This window comes from Amblyomma mixtum, chromosome 3 (genome assembly GCF_055824585.1).
Source record: "Amblyomma mixtum isolate Tamu chromosome 3, ASM5582458v1, whole genome shotgun sequence".
In the NCBI taxonomy this organism is placed as follows: domain Eukaryota; kingdom Metazoa; phylum Arthropoda; class Arachnida; order Ixodida; family Ixodidae; genus Amblyomma; species Amblyomma mixtum.
The window spans coordinates 97,033,234-97,047,441 of NC_143014.1; the positions used below are offsets into that span (position 1 = coordinate 97,033,234).

Here is a 14,208-nt window from a genome sequence, read left to right on the forward strand (position 1 = left end):
AGTGCTATCCCACCTCTCTGAACCTGCCGTGGAGGCACTTTTAAATTTTTGTTAAATAGGTTTGGGTTAATTCAACTATCTTATCCATATTGCTGATGACATTGCCCTGTTTGTCTTTTAGCGCATACATCTGGTCTTTACCTATGCCCAGTTTTCTCCTCACTGATTTTAGGCTACCTCCGTTCCTTAGAGCATGCTCGATTTTCTCCATGTTAAACTTTCTTATGTCGGCTACCTTGCGCTTATTTATTAACTTCGGTAGCTCTGCTAGTTCTATCCTGTCTGTGGAGTTAGACATCCTCATGCTTTGGCGTTTCTTAATCAGATCTTTAGTCTCCTGAGATAGCTTGCTGGTATCCTGTCGAACCATCCTACCACCTACTTCTGCGGCGCACTCTGTAACGATAGCTGTGAGATTATCATTCATTGTTTCAACACTACGGTCGTCTTCTTCAGCTAAAGCGGAAAATCTGTATTGCAGCAGCATTCTGAATTCCTCTACCTTCCCTCTTAATGCTGACTCGTTAATAGCCTTACACAAATACACAAATCTATACAGTAGCGAATGTAATCATCAAGTTACTGAGGGAGGCAGTCGAGTACAGCAATGGGACATCCCGCCAGTAACGAAGGAGGAAGTAAAGAAAGCCTTAGGAGCAATGCAAAGAGGGAAAGCAGCTGGTGAGGATCAGGTAACAGCAGATTTGTTGAAGGATGGAGGAGAGATTGTGCTACGAAAACTAGCCACCTTGTATACGCAATGCCTTGTGACCTCGAGAGTACCAGAAGCTTGGAAGAACGCTAACATTATGTTAATTCGTAAGAAAGGAGACGTCAAGGACTTGAAGAATTACAGACCAATCAGCTTATTGTCCGTTGCCTACAAGGTATTTACTAAGGTAATTGCTAATAGAGTCAGGATAACCTTGGACTTTAGTCAACCAAATGATCAGGCAGGCTTTCGTAAAGGATACTCGACAATAGACCACATCCACACTATCAATCAGGTGATAGACAAATGCGCAGAATATAACCAACCCCTATATATAGCCTTCATTGATTACGGGAAAGCATTTGACTCAGTGGAAACCTCAGCTGTCATGCAGGCATTGCAGAATCAGGGTGTAGAAGAGTGTTATGTGAAAATATTGGAAGATATTTATAACGATTGCACAGCTACTATAGTTCTCCATAAAATCAGCAATAACATTCCAATGCGGAAAGGTGTCAGGCAGGGAGACATGATCTCGCCAATGCTCTTCACTGCCTACTTACAGGAGGTATTCCGGGGACTGGAATGGGAACATTTGGTGATAAGAGTTAATGGAGAATACCAGAGTAATTTGCGATTCGCTGATGACATTGCGTTGCTAAGCCACTCGGGGCAAGAACTGCAAAGCATGATCAATCAGTTAGACAGGCAGAGCAGAACGGTGGGGCGAAGAATTAACATGCAGAAAACCAAAGTAATGTTCAACAGCCTAGCAAGGGAACAGCAGTTTGCAATTGGTAGCGAGGTGCTGGAAATAGTAAGAGAATATGTCTACTTAGGGCAGGTAGTGACCGCAGATCCGGATCATGAGAGGGAAATAACTAGAAGAATAAGAACGAGGTGGAGCGCATATGGCAGGTTCTCCCAGATCATGAATGGTAGCTTACCAATATCCCTGAAGAGAAAAGTATACAACAGCTGTATCCTACCGGTACTCACCTATGGGGCAGAAATGTGGAGGCTAACAAAGAGGGTTCAGCTTAAGTTAAGAACAACGCAGCGAGCTATGGAAAGGAAAATGATAGGTGTAACGTTAAGAGATCGGAAGAGGGCGGAGTGGGTGAGGGAACAAACGCGGGCTCATGATATCTTAGTTGAAATCAAGAGGAAGAAATGGGCTTGGGCAGGGCATGTAATGCGAAGGCAAGATAACCGCTGGTCCTTAAGGGTAACTGAGTGGATTCCAAGAGAAAGCAAACATAGCAGGGGACGACAGAAAGTTAGGTGGGCGCACGAGATTAAGACGTTTGCGGGAATACAGTGGCGGCAACTGACATAGGACAGGGTTAATTGGAGAGACATGGGAGAGGCCTTTGCCCTTCAGTGGGTGTAGTCAGGCTGATGATGAGGTTTGGGTATCGGGTAAACTACCTGAAGCCTGGAAGAAGGCCATCATCGTTCCATTTTTAAACCCGAAAAACCACCAACCTCTCCCAGCACTTATAGGCCCATAGCCCTCACCAGCTGCCTTGCGAAATCTTTTGAAAGTATTGTGAATATTGGATTAACCTTTGTGCTAGAAGCCCGTGAGCTTCTCGATGTCCATCAGTTCGGATTCAAAAAGGCATGCGCCACAATAGACCAGCTATACTCCGTTTCATACATAGCAGGCAACGCTGCCAAAGCTAGCGCGCCTGTTCGCGCAGGCTAAGTCTGCTCGCAAAAAGTAGTTCGCCGTACAACCAAAGCAAACACAAACATATTTCGTAGTGGCAAATCTTTTAAGTGCCGTGACTGGCACCTCCCGGACTTCGATTTACCCCTTGCAACATTTTTGTCCGACGACTCGTCGAAATTTCGAGAAGAAAAAAGTATGCATGGCGGTATGATACGCAGTTTGTTGGGCGAATCCCTTATACTAAATCCGCGCCCAAAAAGTAGTTCACACTCCGTGAAAATTATGGCCAGAGAGCCCGAACACTGAGCGCCTCACAGCTTCGACCGTCATTTTCAATGCTACTATATCGTTTTATACCGCTCTTTGTATTCGTCCAAACAATTACCGGAGTTTCGAGAAGAACGAATGATACGTGGCGGAGTAATATAGTTTCGCAGATGCACTATTTCATCAACCTCCGCAGCGTTGCCTCCTATGTATGAAACTGAGTATAGTTCGTCTTGAAAATACTGTCCATGGAGCTTTTGTGCACAAACAACACTGTCTTGCTATTTTTTTTTTCGATTTAGAGAAAGCATATGACACAACCTGTCGGTACAGGATTCTCCAGGACTTGGCTGAACTTTGCATTCTCGGCAGGATGTTGAACTGCCTGAAAGACTGCCTGTCAAACCGTTCATTCTATATATAGGTACGCCTCTGTTCAACCCTCAAGAATTTTTACTCAGGAAAATGGAGTGCCTCAAGGGTGTATTTTAAGCACAACCCTCTTTGTTATTAAAATGAAGTCTATTAGTAAAATTATTCCAAAGTTCATTATGTATCCAGTCTATGTAGACGATTGTCGGCTAGCTTGCACGTCCTCAAACATATCAACATGCGAAACACCAGTGCAGTTAATAAATAAACTTTCAACATGGGTTGACCGAAATGGTTTTCGGTTCTCCCCAAAGAAAGCAGCAGCCATTCTTTTCTCACTCAAACATGGCCTACAGACAGATCCTAGCCTACACCTGAACACAACCGAATTACCGGAAAGAGTGACCACAAATTCCTGGGCATAACTTTTGACAAAAAACTGACCTTCTTGCCCCACATAAAGAACCTGAAGAAGAAAGCTTCTTGATCCCTAAATATCTTAAGTGCTTTCACGTAAATGCTGGGGGTCTGATAGGACCTGCCTTTTACACATTTACAGTAGCATAGTTCGCTGTTGCCTAGATTATGGGTGCATAGTGTACAGTTAAGCTCGGCCGTCCTGAGGTCTGCGCCTTGCAAGTGTGGCGTACAGGACATCGCCCATAAACAGTGTATGTGTAGAATGTAACAGACCACCCCTTGCAGACAGAAGAGCCATGCTCACATGTGCATACATCTTAAAAGCCCGTTCACTGCCAAAACATCTCTGCTACTCCATAGTTACGAAGTGTCGGTCTAAGCAGCTTTTCAGTAACAAACCCAATGCAACGAGACCCCTCATCCTCCGGTTGAAAAAATTTGCTAGGAATTAGGTATTCTGGACACACTGCCTGATATTGCCCAGAGACCCGAACCACTGCCACCTTGGTACACCTTTCCCGCTGTAGTTGACTACACTCAATTTCACAAAAAGCAAACTCCACATGAACACATATTACAAGATTTTTTGGCGCTGGATGAAAAATACAAAGAATATGCAGCATTTTATACAGATGGTTCTAAAACAGCACATTACATTGGAAGTGCAGTAGTGCGAGATAAATGGGAAAAGGTAGTCTGGTTGCCTCAGCGCTAGTCAATTTTCTCAGCCGAATGTTATGCCATTTCCATGGCTGTAGCAAAAATTGTCAAAAGAGCATTCAAAACAGCATCATCTACACAGACTCGTTAAGTGTAATCATAGCACTGCACGCCAAAAATGTAAAAGAGCCTTTAATAGGAGATATAATACATAAATAACTGCTGAAACGCAAGGACATGGAATTAGTGGCAACAAGAGAGCTGATGCGTGCGCTGCTCAAGCTCGCCATAAGGAAGTCTGGACTGTAAATACGCCCTGTGCAGATTGCATAAAGTTAGTAAAAATAAACTTGACGAAAAATGGCAGTCTACATGGAATAGTGAAAAAAATAACAAACTAAATTTAATAAAACCCATTCTGGGAGAATGGAGATCATGCAGGCATCAGGAACGTTTTATAGAGGCAATTTTATTCTGCATATGCATCAGACACACATACCTAACACATAACTTTCTACTGACAAAACAAGACAAACCTGTGAGAAACTGTGGAGGTCAGCTCACAGTAAATGACAATTTATTTTCATGCATGAAACTGGAATGGCTAAGGAAAAAATATTTCTCTATTTCACAATGAACGCATTCCGTTCCACTCCAATTTACTTTTGGGAAATAATCCATTTGTTGATATTTCATCTGTCTATAGTTTCCTGAAAGAAGTAGCGATCTTAAACAGACTATAATATTACAAAAACTATAAACTCTAAAAATTCTTACCCTGTGCTTTGACGCATTTCGTGATGCACCTCATTCATTTTCTGAGGCCTGAGAAGAAGGCTGAGGTCTTTATTTGATTTGTTGAGCTCCTCGGTGTCCTTGTTCTGACAAGGACTGTCACCGAGGACACCCAGTTTTTAAGAGGGATTATACCATGTGTTTGGCGCATGATGGTCTGAGTTCCTTATGCGCCATAAAACCCAATACAATACAATATATAATTTCACAAATAGTATATGTGAGAATGCTGATCTTCTTTCGCCAGGGGTAGACTTGTGCTTCATCAAGGAGGACCACCAAAGGTTTGGAAAAGTCATATCAGAATACCATGGCACACCTTCATTTTCGCCGAGTTTCTTCAGTGTGAAGTACGCCTTTCGATTGCACACGTATTATTCAGTCATTAGAAATTGGATTCAGTGACTGCGTTAGAGCCTCTGTGCAAGTGATTGCATGAGGAAAGATTGCTGCCAGCAGTTTTAGGTGAACAAAATGATGCGAGCACTCTTGATGATTACATGCCAAAGCTTAGCCGAGTAATAAATATGTTTGTCCTGAAGTGGTTTGCAGGTTGCCATGAAAAAATTAGGTAAGAAGCAGCTAATTACACCATGTAAGATACAAGAAATGGAATTCCACAGCTGGGAAGCTGCATTCAAGGAACTTTTTTGTGAGGAAATTCAGTTTTCATCCCTTTGATATATTTGAGTTTTGCATTTCATGAAGGCTTTTGTTGCAGAAACTTATGAAGTTTCAACAGTACATATTCAACAGAATAGTAAAATCACACAAATATAATGTGAAAATATAAAGTGTAGTCAAAGGGCCTGCTGGAGAGGTCAAATTTCATATATCGACAACTTTGTAGAGCTGAGTGGAGCATTGTTCCTTCTGATCTTTGATCTCGATATATTGAATTTGTGGGAGGTAGCAGAAATGGTGAAGAAAATTTTCAATATGCAGTTCGCCACTACTTGCCCATTCCAATTTTAACCACAGAACTATACTGTTATATTGCAAAAATTTATTCCTTTGTGCCTACACATTTCCACAAATCTTTCACAAGCATTGTGAAAAAAAGAAAAAGTCGTGGCGTCACCATGATTTCTTTGAACTCTACCATAAGGGTACATGAGCCTCCAAACTCGTTAATCAAGGCCTGCATTTCCATGTAAGAACCTACTTAACAAACAGCAGATGTCTAGCAATCTAGTGTTATACCTAGAAAACATACAAAGAACCGCAGCGGTGGCCTAGTAGTTGAGCGTCTGCCTCACATGCAGGAGATGCGGGGTTCGATTGCCAGTGCTGCCGGGTACCCACCGGTGATCCAATGGGTACAAGCTTCCCCTGGCCTGGTGCTCGGCTTATTCAGGGTGAAATGCTTGGGAAATTGGGTCTTTGACCCCACCTTGAGAAGAAGAAGAATACCTTGTGCCATTGGCGGTCTTTGGCCACAGATGCCCTTGCGCCATAAAAAATTCATCATCTATTTTATTCAGAATGCTTTTTTATTACAGGATTGCACCCAGGTAATGCCAGGATGATCTGTATGGCTGTCCTCTGTGGTCTTGTTCACATCTGGCACATTAGTGACTTGGCAACCACATGCAAGCGCATGGATTGTATGTGGAAGCAAAGGATGTTTATTGCATTCGCTGGCTCCTTGACAGCACTCCTTGACAGACTTAATTTTTCGATGACCTGCAGAATTCCAAACCCTGAACTCTTCAAATGGCATCTTGAAGGAAACAAAAGTTGGCACATTATGTTCAGATAAATTTTGACATCACGAAACTTCTGAGCAGAATGGCATTAGGTATACATGATACGAGTGCGTCGAAGGGCAGAACCTGCTGAAGATATCTGTGAAATTTTCTGACTATTTGATGCCGTTTCAAGCCAGTCTGCCAAATGCCCAACTGGAAGTAAGGGAAAAAGGTGGGCTACCCAACTGGATTCATGAGGCCAATGGGTTGACCTAGTGAGTCCATCCGATTCCAAATTGAACGCATGTTTTCTTTTGCCTGGGTTGTAATTCCCAAGTTGTGTACACTTCACTGCCCTGCCTTTTGAAAATCACATTGTAACTCGTAAAGTTTTTTAATGCAGTAGCATTAGGAGGGTCTTAAGGTGCAAGCTGTCCAGCAGTGTCGGTGTTGGCGTCTGTGTGAAGCCTTCACCTGGTAGGTGGTGTTTAGTGAGATTTGCCACTCTCCACCTGCCACCTGTCAACCACCCCCCTGACCTCTTGACCCTCTCCCCTTCTCCACTGGCAGGAGGGGAGAAAAGGGAGACGCCGCATGAAGACTGACTCGGCACAAATGAAAATCTCCAAGAAGAAAATGACTCGGACAACAGCAGGCCTATGTGCAAAATATACAGCCTCCTGAAGGGCTATCTGTGCAGGAATAGAGCTGGCGGGAGCTACTCCTAGCAATGCTCAGAATGAGCAACCTGTGTCTCACAAGCCCTACCAGTGGCTGTGTTTGAAACATCCACCTGCCAGTGCAGTGGTGCATTGCTTAACTGTTTTGCCACTATGCCGGTAGTGGTACGAGGATCCGCCGCAATCTGTGAATGTGACATATTTTTGCCTAGTTGCGTACTCAAAATTCGAAGAGTATCAGAATTGGAATATATATTGGGGAGTGAAAGACAATCAACTTAGAAATAGAATAAGTTCAAAACTGGAATTGACTGCCGAGTGAAAGGAGCACGCTGTTGCATTTTCTCCACATCAATCAAATTGATTACCCCTAATTTTTGTTCTTCAATCTGCCATGTGTGCCTCATGCCTCTAGTCAGCGGCTAATCAGGTGTTAACCCTGTCCTCAGTCAGCAGTCCGAATCTCCCTTCTTCCCTAAGTGGGATGGAATAGTACGCTGCGCCGCCTCCAAATTTATGGAATGTGCAGCAGTGGATAGGTTGGCCTCATTAATTTTTGTAGTGTCCATTGTACCTCAGCTGGGAGAATTTCCTGACTGAGATTCTCCCGGAACTCTCCTCTGATTTGCTATTTAGGGTGTTGTCAGAATTTTTCTGCACTTTTCACAGGACCGATTCTACTCGCACTGTTCATTTTAGTCACTCCCGGGAGATGACCTGACTATTTCCAGAGCTCAGCCACAGCATGGGTGTAGTTCCTGTGTTATTTCTTGCGGCCATACTGAGAATTTCAAAGTACTAAGCAAGATCCACGCAGCTCAAGAGAGTGGGAAGCGGATGCGGCGAACAACAGTTTGCGCCAAGTGCGACTCAGTGTCATCTGTAATAAGGAAAAATTTTTAGCAGTTTTTGAGCAAAGGAAATGGTGCAGTAGCTGTCTCATTTCTCGGTGGACACCTCAACTGCACCGTAATGGAAGGAGGAAGGCAAGAGTGAAATAAGGAAGAGAGAAAGAGGTGGCGTAGTGTAGAGCGCTGGAATAATTTCTATCACCAGGAGATCCTTAACGCGAAATGACATCACACAGCACACAGGTGTCTTATGTGTTTCGCCTCCATCGAAACGTGGCCGCCATAGTTGTGGGTTCAAACCCAGGTACTCCAGCTCAGTAGCCAAGTGCCCTAACCATACAGCCACTGCGGTGGGTTAAGGAAAAGTAATTTAAATGATAACAGCGTTTATTATGGGGGCGAGGAAGGGTCAGGGTTACAAAATGAAGGTGAGGGAGGGCCAAGGATTTTATGATGAGGAAGGAAAGGCTAAAATGAGGGCATCTGCCCATCTCTGGCTATTACACTGCAATACTGTGTGGCACACATAGCCGCATGACGGAAGGCTGAAACAATCACGCGTTAAGTTATCTAGTGACTGCTCGAATTTTTATACGTTCAGCGTTCATATTTAAGCAACGCCCAGTAAATCCTGTGGCGCACATCACGCGCTTCTCAGAAACGATTACATCAAGAATTAAGTCTCTTGTATGCGACGCCACACAAAACACAGTTCAATCAAATGTGATCATTTCCGACTGCAGCTGACGCAAATCGGCGCTCCCGACGGCTGTAACACATCACGATCGACGCTCACCCAGCAAAAAACCGAACCATTAGTGTTTCCAGCATGCTTTTATAATTCAAATAAATGCACGTAGTGCACTAAGCGCAGCGAAAGCATTTAATGCCAGAACCACTGAATTAACCTTGTAACGTAGACTATGCATGCCCTCTGCACTCATCGCAGCTATTGTACTGCGCTGCAAGGAACTAAACGCAAAGCCGAAAGCGCACGTTTTTAATGCGAAAGCACCTCTAGCCGCACTGTCTCAGCCGTGTGTCTGTGCGAAGCCTGCTCAAGTGAAACCAAGGAAAAACGCACCGTCTAGAAGTAAACAGAACGGCAGCGCGACGCGCTAAAAAATGCCTGCATTGGATACCTCAATCGCGCTGTGAATGGGCAGTGGCGCATTGGTGTCCACCTACACACTGAGGCAGTTATATGCAACTTTCCTTTTCTCAAAAAGAAGGTCCGTTGATTTTGAGGACAATCGCGCTTTGAGATACGTGCCGGTGGTATCCACCTGCAAAAAACTGCTTACATCTAGCCATTCTTTTTCGCGACTGGTTCTCACCTTCATCGGCTGCTAGTGCGCTGTTCGTGCTGTTTTGTCGACGGGAAGGTCAACGAACCTCAGTCCTGGGCGCAGTCACCTTGCAAAAGCAGCCAATAGAACGCAAATTCTCTAATAAACGAGCCCCATGCCTACAGCCGAGGCAGAAAACTGTAGCCGAGAGTTAACAGCGGAAGCATTGCCTGGCCAGAGGAGTTGGCTCGACGTGCGTGCCGCCTACGGTGTGAACCGTGGTGCCGCCATATGCATTTCGGAGCGCGTAGTAGTTGCCACAGCGACCGTGGAACTGACGTCTTGACGTCGTGTTGACGTTTTCTCTGTTGCGCGTACCATGTGCAATGTGTATATCGCGTACGGCGGGTTGCGGTGCGACGCTGGCCAGTCTACATACCCTTCTGCGTTGCTCTCAGCAGTGACAAAACCTCGTCAAGTATCATCTCTTCAGTATTGTAAGTTGGTGTGTGTTGCTGCATTCTTGGCCATTGTCCCTGAGCAGAAAAACATGCAACGCGTTTCTACCTCTTTTTGTCACTTGCTTGTGAGGACTCTTTCGGGGTGAGGAAAAGAAACCGGAAAGCCTTTGCCTCTGTTGCAGAAAAAAAAAAATAGATGAACTCTTCAGCCAGAACCGTGATTATGTACTGTACGCAACCACACCTTACTAGCATGTAATATGTGAGGCGTTGCTCTTAATTTTGCTCATAGGGGCGGCGGCGCGACTATGCAGGCTGTCCATTTTGCTCTGCGTTTGCACCGTGCCCAGTCGGTCGCACTCCTCGCGTGTCATGTTGAATGATTTGGAGGAGTCAGTGGTTACCTTTTCGTCATATATCATAGTGTCATTCTTGCACATGTCAGTTGACGTGTCACTCTACTAGAACCGATTGGAATAAAATTCCAAAAGGCTCCAAAAGTTTTTCGACAATTCCAATTAGTCTTTTTTTACTGGGTGCGAAACCCTCTCTGTTTTAACGTTCTGGAAACCGGCGAATTTTTATGCATAGAGGCAGTAATTATTATCATCTCTTGCATGTGGTGATAGTGCTGACATTTTGGTAGGTGCCAGCTTACCACTTACCAAGTTTACTTACCAATGCACTTACCAAGTTTCGCTTACTTGTCGTGAAGGGTTCTGTCTACTGTGGAAGAAATAAAGTTGGATAAAATATACATCTTTGTAAAAACTGATGTAGGTGTTCTGTGGTCTAGTTGCAAGCTTGTATTTTCAAGAAGTTTTGGAGGCGATCGTTTGAAATGTGAGAAGTAACACTGAGAATTCTTTGCCTGTACTATGCTGCTATATCTTTGTTATTAATTTTTTTTTTAGCAGGCCTCGCGAGAAGATTCTATTCATTCAATTTCTGTGACTGGCTAAAGTATATTTATGTAAGGTTCATAAAAGTTAGAAAATTGCAGCATTTTGACAAAAATAAAGATAATTGAAATCAGATCCTGAGGTGTTGTATGCACTGTTTGTTCATGGTTTGTAGGGTTTAACGTCCCAAAGCGCGACTCAGGTTATGAGGGACGCCGTAGTGAAGGGCTGTGGAGATTTCGACCACTTGGAGTTCTTTAACGTGCATTGACATCGCACAGTATAATTTCGCCTCCATCGAAATTCGACCGCCGCGGCCGGGATCGAACCCACTTCTTGTATCAGCAGCCGAGCGCCATAATTACTGAGCCCCCGCGGCAGCTGTATACATTGCAGTTATGCTAAAAACCTTCAGCAACCTCGCATCATCGGTCATGATGTGAGAGCATTTCCTAAGCCATTGTGAAATTATTTGTGGCATCATGAAGCGCAGTGCTACTTTTAGAAAACAGTCATCTCCAGTAGTAGCAGACCTTTATTTGGCCATAATTTACGGGCCGAGCATGTCGACCGCCCGGGCGACCAGACGTCTCTGTTCTTCCTCCCCTTCAGCACCAAGCCAGTCGAGCCAGGTGGTGGTGGATAGAGAAGGTGTGGGGTTAGGAACCCGACTGCTGAGCACCCGGGCAATGGAAGAGGCAATGGGCCAGGTCCGCATAGATACAGGGGCAGTTGGGACAGGAATGGTCCAATTGATAGCAATAGAGAAAGAGGTGGATCAGGGTGATGACTGCATTTATTTGGATGTGCCGAAGAAGGCGAGCCTCCCGCATAGTAAGTGATGGATGAGGGGCGGGGTAAAGGCATTTGTCGAGGCGGAGCTCAAGGTAGACCTCTTCTATGGTGCGGCGCAGGGTGAGTCTCCAACCGTCCTCAGAGGGCTTGGGCCAGGGGATCAATGGTGCCCGGAAAAGAGTGTCGCGGGCGAGGTGATGGGCCAACTCATTGCCGTTAATCTCTGAATGCCCAGGGACCCAGTGGAGGAAAACGATGGAAGGCTGCAGTGTGGAGACCGCTCATTCGACCTCCTGTTGAACAGAAGGGGTTAGGGTGCGGTTCTGTGTGTGGTACGTAGCACCTTGAGAGTCTGAACAGACTGTGTTCTCTGGGAGAGAGGGAAGGAGAGAAAATGACTGGAGGGCATGCGCAATGGCGAGGACCTCGAGGGACAATGCGTTTGGAGGGCGTAGGTACGGCCCACTGGTGTGTTTCAGGTGCGGGGAGGTGGGAATGGTACAGGGCGTAGCCGCAGGAACCTCGAGGAGCCACGAAAGAGGCATCCATGTAGGCTACACCATGGGCATCAGAGAGGGGAATGGTGCTGCAGAGCCGCATGACGACAGCCTGCATGCAGGACAGGGGACATGTTGGTCGGGAAGGGAAGGATACAAAGATTGGGAGCCAAGGTGGGAATAGGAGAGATAAAGGGGGAGATGGGACTGGCAGCGATACCTGCTTGAGTCAATACCACTGACCCTGACGGGTAAGGGAAAGCCAGGCAAGTTGCGAGTCATGATGGATAGTGAGAAGAGAATGGAGAGGATGGAAGAGGCCTGTGGCACAGAGCTTAGTGGTAGAGGTAGTGATAGGGAGGTTGAGAGCTGCCTCGTAGAGGCCCACAAGGGCAGTCTCGAGAGCGTTAAGTCAAGTTTGAGTGAAGGAAACAGAGGGTGCAAAGTACGAGACCTTGTTGAGGGCCAGCGCGTGGGCGAATCGGCACGCTTGAGCCTCGTGGAGACCTGAGCGCCGAGTGACCGCGTGCTGCAGGAGGTGAGTTACCGAGTGGCAGGTGGTGACAGCGTGGTGGAGGGCTTGCACGTTCTTGGCCGCATGCAAAGGGAAGCCAAGAACATTGCACTGGATGATGACAGGAATGGGAGAGCCAGAAAGGTGGAGAGAGACGAAGTGGTTGTGTGAGTGCTGGTATGAGGAGTGGTTGAGAAGGAGAAGTTGGGATTTCTGTGGAGCAGGAGATAGGCCAGCGGTGATGAGAAAGGAGTCGATGAGATCTAGGCCACATTGCAGGGTGCTCTGTACGTGACCGGAAGAGCCAGGTGAACACCAGAGAGTGATGCCATCGGCTTGAAATATATGGTGCAGGTCGGGAATTTCAGCTAGCTGGGAGGCGAGAGGGGCCATAGCGAGATTGAATCAGGTGAACACCAGAGAGTGATGCCATCGGCTTGAAATATATGGTGCAGGTCGGGAATTTCAGCTAGCTGGGAGGCGAGAGGGGCCATAGCGAGATTGAATCAGGTGAACACCAGAGAGTGATGCCATCGGCTTGAAATATATGGTGCAGGTCGGGAATTTCAGCTAGCTGGGAGGCGAGAGGGGCCATAGCGAGATTGAATCAGGTGAACACCAGAGAGTGATGCCATCGGCTTGAAATATATGGTGCAGGTCGGGAATTTCAGCTAGCTGGGAGGCGAGAGGGGCCATAGCGAGTCTGTAACCAATATTTCACGACTTGAAAAAATTCAGCGCAAAGCAGTGAGATTTATTCACAACAAGTACAAAAAAAACTGACTCACCAACACAACTAGCTGTAATCTCCGGGCTCGAAACACTATCAATAAGGGCAAAGCGTGCGTGACTAAAATTTCTTTATCAGCTTCTTAACAACACTTTTAAGATCGATTCATCAAGGTACATTTGACTGTCACAAAAATGTGTATTACGAAACCAGCACGCATATACGCTAACACTTTCAAGGATTCTTTCTTCCCGCTAGCAACAAGAGAATGGAACCGTCTAGACGCATCTATAACTAATGCTGATTCATTTTCAAATTTTTGTTCTGAACTAGAAGGCGCGTTTTAAAACTAGAGTTGTGGTTAGAAAGCTTTCTTTTTCAACTTCAAGGAGTATACGATGTGTTATGCCCATGTTTATATTATGTTTATGCTTCTGAACTAGCATGCTTTTTTCTTTGGATTGCTTGTGGAAATCTGTCAAACTTCTTTTCAGTTTTTCTGAGCTATGAATTGTCTAGATTATTGTTGTCCTTTGCACAGCCGCTTTTTGAAATGTTTATCCTTTACCCTGTATTATACATGTAATGCCCACCTGCTAAGGTCTCAACCAGAGACTGGCAGTATTTCAAATAAATAAATAAAAGGGTAAGAGAGAGAACAGCACCTTGAGGAGTGCCTCGGGTGAGGTGGTGGGGGTTAGACAGGTCGGTGTCTACTCGAAAGCGAGCCACTTGTTTAGAGAGGAATAAGTGGATATCAGAGTACATGCTAGAGCCACAGTCCAGGTAAGGTGAGTTGAGAAAGGATGTGGTCGTGGCAAACACCGTCGAAGGCCTTGCAAACATTGACAGTCACAAATGGGTTATTATGGTTGGGGGTAGGTGAAAGAAAGG

General features: G+C 45.5%; 1 protein-coding gene and 1 long non-coding RNA gene across 5 annotated transcripts in view; one reads left to right on the top strand and one right to left on the bottom strand.

Annotated features, from left to right (window-relative positions):
• Nucleotides 1-14,208, top strand: part of LOC149351067 (uncharacterized) — a 34,641-nt gene that overhangs the window by 13,722 nt on the left and 6,711 nt on the right. The window contains exons 1-2 of one of the 4 annotated variants that reach the window (XM_089580269.1): nt 9,298-9,912; nt 11,809-11,905. The exons of 1 other annotated variant lie outside the window; for it this stretch is intronic. The gene's annotated coding sequence lies outside the window, so the exon portion shown is untranslated. Of the gene's footprint in view, nt 1-9,297; nt 9,921-11,808; nt 11,906-14,208 lie in introns of those variants that run through there. 2 more of the 4 variants (XM_089580270.1, XM_089580268.1) reach the window with 2 other exon arrangements.
• Nucleotides 6,363-9,723, bottom strand: LOC149351068 (uncharacterized). Its single transcript, XR_016290503.1, has 2 exons — nt 9,464-9,723; nt 6,363-6,627 (listed from the first exon to the last, which is right to left on the bottom strand). It is a non-coding gene; the product is annotated as an uncharacterized LOC149351068 (long non-coding RNA).